Genomic DNA, 6,020 nt, shown 5'->3' on the forward strand with positions numbered 1-6,020 from the left:
GAGCTGGATGAGCAGGAACCTCCTGAAGCTTAACGGTAGCAAAACTGAGGCCCTGCTCACCGGCTCCAAATCCACCCTCACCAATTGACATAACACCCCAGCACCAAACATCATCATCGACGGCTTCCCCATACCATTCGCTGCCCAAGTGAAAAGCCTCGGTGTCATTCTGGATGGCTCCCTCTCATTCGCACCACACATAAAAAACATCACCCGCACCGCCCTTTCATCTTCGGAACATCTCCAGACTCCGCTCATCTCTGTCCCAACCCAGCACTGAAATCCTGATCCACTCATTCGTCACATCCCGGATTGATTACTGCAATGCACTTCTGACTGGCCTTCCCATCAAGCTCCTCAATAGACTGCAAATAATCCAGAACTCTGCTGTTCAGATCATCACCCGCACCAACTCATCCAACCACATCACCCCAATTCTCACTCGGCTACACTGGCTTCCTGTACGCTACCGTATTGACTACAAAAACCTTCTACTCATATATAAAGCTCTCTACGACCTTGCCCCCATCTACATCACCGACCTCCTTCAGGAGTACACCCCCTCCCACACCCTCCGCTCTTCGTCCGTAGGACTTCTCACCGTCCCAAGCTATCGCCTCAAAACCATGGGTGCTCGAGCTTTCAGCTGCTCGGCTCCCAGACTGTGGAACTCCCTGCCACTACACATCCAACAGTCTGATTCCATGACAACATTCAAAACCCAACTCAAAACCCACCTGTTCAAACTGGCATTTTCTTTATAATCTGTACCCTGTGTCCTCTTGTGTGCTTTTGTAGTCAATTTCCTGTTGTTTGTCTTGTCTTACCCGGGCTGATACTTCACTAAATCCACTGTTTTAATTGTTCCCTATATTGCCCCTATGCCCTGTAAGGTGTCCTTGGGTGTTATGAAAGGCGTCCCTCAAAATAAATGTATTATTATTATTATTATTATTATTATTATTATTATTATTATATCTTTTTTTCAAGGGTGACCTGCAGCACATTTGTTACACATGTAACATGAAAAACAACAGAACAACAATAAGGAAGACATACAACATGAATTACAGGGTACAGTTTACAAACTCTATTTACAGTGACAGGTACCATGAGTATCAAACAGCATGTCACACAGCCGAGTTTTAGAAGATGCAGGGGAACCAAAGTGCTCAGTTTTAAACATTTTTGCAGACTGTTCCAAGTTAGTGGAGCTGCACAACTAAAAGCTTTCTTCCCGTCGTGTCTGTATTCATGCTCTGATTGATCTGCTGCAGGTCAGAATGAAGGCACTCTGTCGATGGTGGAGGGGGAACTACTTTCTGTTGTGGAAGAAGACAAAGGTGACGGCTGGACAAGAGTACGGAGGAACCTGGAGGAGGAGGGATATGTCCCCACCTCCTACATCAAAGTCTTCCTGGAAAGCAGCGCCAAAGGTGCCATGACATACATATGACCTTAATACCACCTTAATGTGATCTGTATTACCTTAATATGACCTTAATATAACCTGTATTACCTTAATATGACCTTAATATGACCCCTACATGACCTTTACATGAACCTGAAACCTTAAACGGACCTCTACATGACCTCTGAAATTCATCACGTCTATTGCCATGGTTACAGCAGCAGCCCTTCTGGTAACACCTCTCACAGTTAAGCCCCAACCATACCGTCAGTGTCAGACAGAGGCAGCCAATAATTTCAAGCAGATGGTGGGACTTCCTGTTCTACTGTTGGTCCATGAGGCAGGCGTTTAATTAATGAATTAAGATGGAGAATAACGACTTGAACCCAATCTGAATCTCATCTCAGTCGGTCCTCCGGTTCTACCTGCCTTGTGCTCGTGTATAAAATATTAAACCCTCCTTATCTTTGGTGTTAAACCCATGAAGCTTCATTATCCATACTCGTGAATTCAGCAGTGAGACTGCAGGCAGATGTCTGTCTCACTCTACGATTTCTAACATATCTACCTGTCTGTCTCTCTGTCTTTCCTTATGTATCTGTCTCTCTACCTGTCTCTCTCTCTCTACCTGTCTCTCTGTCTGTGTCCTCTAGGCTTTGTGCAGAGTAGTCGGCTAGTCTAGCCAGTGAGGACGTCCCGCCACAGGAAGTGATGTAAAGGAAAGGTAACAGCTTTTCATTGGAAAGTTAACCTCTGAGATATGTGAGCCAATCAGAGGACAGACTGCTGTCAGTACCTGATGGAGGACTGCGACATCAGCAGGAATTAGACAGATCCCAGAAACAGGTCAAAGACCAGGGATTAGACAGACCCACCTTAATCATTACTCATCATCAGCTCAGATTTTATATTAGTTTGTTTAAATGTGTAACAGAGCTGCAGGATGTAGTACTGTTGTGTTGGTCCCTGAAGGCAGCATCTCCCTGGTCCAATGGGCTTTCTCCATGTGGTTTTGGATAATTGCAGAAAAGAATCAAGTGAAACACACGTTTATGATATTTACAGTTTAAATCAGCAGGATAATCTCCACATATTAACACCACTTTAAGATTTCTGAAAAAAGCTAACTGTAGGCTATAAAGGAACCACAGCCCGGTCACATGACTTCATTTCACCACCGCTAAGCTAAAGGAGGCTAAGGTTGGGCTATAAAGGAACTACAGCACGGTCACATGACTTCACGTCACCACCGCTAAGCTAAAGGAGGTAAATGTTGGGCTGTAAAGGAACTACAGCACGGTCACATGACTTCACGTCCCCACCGCTAAGCTAAAGGAGGCTAATGTTGGGCTATAAAGGAACTACAGCACGGTCACATGACTTCACGTCACCACCGCTAAGCTAAAGGAGGCAGCCCTCTCACGTCACCACAGCTAAGCTAAAGGAGGCTAATGTTGGGCTATTAAGGAACTACAGCACGGTCACATAACTTCACGTCACCACAGCTAAGCTAAAGGCTAATGTTGGGCTATAAAGGAACTACAGCACTAATGTTGGGCTATAAAGGAACTACAGCACGGTCACATGGCTTCACGTCACCACAGCTAAGCTAAAGGAGGCTAATGTTGGGCTATTAAGGAACTACAGCACGGTCACATAACTTCACGTCACCACAGCTAAGCTAAAGGCTAATGTTGGGCTATAAAGGAACTACAGCACGGTCACATGACTTCACGTCACCACAGCTAAGCTAAAGGAGGCTAATGTTGGGCTATAAAGGAACTACAGCATGTTCACATGACTTCACATCCCCACCGCTAAGCTAAAGGCTAATGTTGGGTTATAAAGGAACTACAGCACGGTCACATAACTTCACGTCACTACCGCTAAGCTAAAGGAGGCTAATGTTGAGCTATAAAGGAACAACAGAACGGTCACATGACTTCCCGTCGCTACCGCTAAGCTAAAGGAGGCTAAAGTTGGGCTATAAAGGAACTACAGCACGGTCACATGACTGCACATCACCACCGCTAAGCTAAAGGAGGGTAATGCTTGGCTATAAAGGAACTACAGCATGGTCACATGACTTCACGTCACCAGTGGGGTATTTACTGACATATTTTGTGTGGTAGAAAAACAGAACGTTTAAGTCTCTTCAGCTTGTGTTAACCACAGACCATATTTCAGGATAACAACCAAAAACACATTCAGAAACCATTGACTTCCAAACAGGAAGGGATTATCTGCTGACTCTTGGAAGAGTTTTGGGACTCATTCCTGCAGAATGTAAACACACACATTAACGTTTAGTTATAACGGATTCTTTATTCACAAACAGCAGAAAACTCTGATGAAATACTAACTTTTTATCTCATTGTGTTTCAGTTTCTGATTCACTGACTAACTGACATGAGATCAGGTTCACCTTTTTAATTCAAACTGAGAAATCTAAATGTAAAAAATAAATGTTAGTAAAACTGTGTTATTGATCAAACATTATGGAGGATGCTTCCTCCAAATAAAGGACTAAAGGATATGTGTGTGTGATCTGAGGCTTCTGTAGAAACGCTATCAACTCCTTCTCTAGAGATTTCAATTTGTATTGTGTAAATAAATCCTATGCTGTACAGGTGTAGCCCTGCCCCTGTATATCTGCTAACATTAGCCCCAACACCTGCATACCTGCTGACATTAGCCCCACCCCCTGTATACCTGCAAACATTAGCCCCTCCCCCTGTATACCTACAAACATTAGCTCCGCCCCTTTTTGCTAACATTAGCCCTGCCCCACACTAACAAGCATGTAATAACCCCACCCCCACATTAAAAGCATGTAATAACCCCACCCCCACATTAAAAGCATGTAATAACCACGCCCCCACATTAATTGCGTGTGTTAGCCCCTCCCACACATTAATTGCGTGTGATAGCCCCTCCCACACATTAATTGCGTGTGTCAGCCCCCCCTCACTTTAGCCCTGTCCCTGCATGCTAACATTACCCCCAACCCGCACTAACAAGCATGCATCAGCCTCACCCCCACATAAAGAGGGTGTTAGCCCCGCCCCCAAATAAAGAGGGTGTTAGCCCCGACCCGACATAAAGAGGGTGTTAGCCCCGCCCCCACATAAAGAGGATGTTTGCCCCCCCCACATAAAGAGGGTGTTAGCCCCTCCCCACATTAAGAGGGTGTTAGCCCCGCCCCCACACAAAGAAGTTCATGGCATGCCCCGACAGAAAGAGGTTCATGGCCAGCCCCCACATAAAGAGAGTGTTAGCCCCGCCCCAACATAAAGAGGATGTTAGCCCCAGCCCACATAAAGAGAGTGTTAGCCCCGCCCCAACATAAAGATGATGTAAGCCCCGCCCGCACATAAAGAGGGTGTTAGCCACACGCCACATAAAGAGGGTGTTAGCCCCGCCCCCACATAGAGAGGTTGTTAGCCCCGCCCCCACACAAAGAGGTTCATGGCCCGTCCCCACATAAAGAGGTTTATGGCCCGTCCCCACATAAAGAGGGTGTTTGCCCCGCCCCCTCATAAAGAGGGTGTTAGCCCCGTCCCCACATAAAGAGGTTCATGGCCCGTCACCACATAAAGAGGTGTTAGCTGCGGCCCCACTTAAAGAGGGTGTTAGCCCTGCCCCCACACTATGAGGTTCATGGCCCGCCCCCACACAAAGAGGTTCATGTCCCGTCCCCACATAAAGTCGGTGTTAGCCCCGCCCCCACATAAAGAGGGTGTTAGCCCCCCCCCCTGCTTGTTGTTAAATATTTTCTGTGATGTTGAGGAGTTACTAATTTTTTATTTGGACGTGAGACTGCTGATCATGCTTTTCTACAACTTCCTGTATGTTAACCTTTCAAAATAAAGTACGCTATGAATGAAACGGGTTAGTTATTTTGATAATTTCTCCCTCAGATTTCTTCACCAGAACATCAGATAAAGGCCCTTTATGACATCACTATGTGCACCAGCAGGAGCTACTCGGACGGCTGTGGGAACAATAAAGGATTTCTGATCATGTGTCGTTTAATGAAAATGTGTTATTCCTTCACAATAATACAATACTGATTTATTGTATAACATCTTTCAATGTTCATCATAATTATTATTATATATTATTATCATCATAATTATTAGTATTAATATTATTATTATTATTATTAGGGCCTGAGCACGAAGTGTGCGAAGACCTATTGTTATTCGTAGATTTCATGTTAGTATATGCGCCAATCTTCAAACCTGTTTTTTCGGCCTTTACCACGCCATTCATGCAGCAACATTTTTGCACGGACGTCAGGACCGGTGAAAAATTTGACATTCTGGAGTCGACGGGTTAAAAATGTCCCACATGCTCGCTAGCGCCACCTATATGTAAAGCGTTTTTGAAAAATGTACATAGCCGCACCGTAACTCAGATGGACCTGAACTTTTGCACACTTACCCGGGTTGACCTGCTCTACATAAAGTCCTCTTGAACCCCTAAGCTCCGCCTACTTAAAATTTTTTTTTAGCATAATGTTAAAAACAGTGCAATATTATATATTATATATACCGCATCGGTGGAGGGTCACACACATTACAGTAGGAAATGAGCACGTTCAGTT

General features: G+C 45.0%; 1 long non-coding RNA gene across 1 annotated transcript; it reads left to right on the forward strand.

Annotated features, from left to right (window-relative positions):
• Nucleotides 1-1,281: 1,281 nt before the first annotated feature.
• LOC104941172 (uncharacterized) lies at nt 1,282-5,422 on the forward strand. The gene is made up of 3 exons (XR_797867.1): nt 1,282-1,436; nt 2,065-2,135; nt 5,332-5,422. It is a non-coding gene; the product is annotated as an uncharacterized lncRNA (long non-coding RNA).
• Nucleotides 5,423-6,020: the final 598 nt, after the last annotated feature.

This window comes from Notothenia coriiceps, unplaced genomic scaffold (genome assembly GCF_000735185.1).
Source record: "Notothenia coriiceps isolate Sejong01 unplaced genomic scaffold, NC01 NC01_scaffold00003225, whole genome shotgun sequence".
Taxonomy (NCBI): domain Eukaryota; kingdom Metazoa; phylum Chordata; class Actinopteri; order Perciformes; family Nototheniidae; genus Notothenia; species Notothenia coriiceps.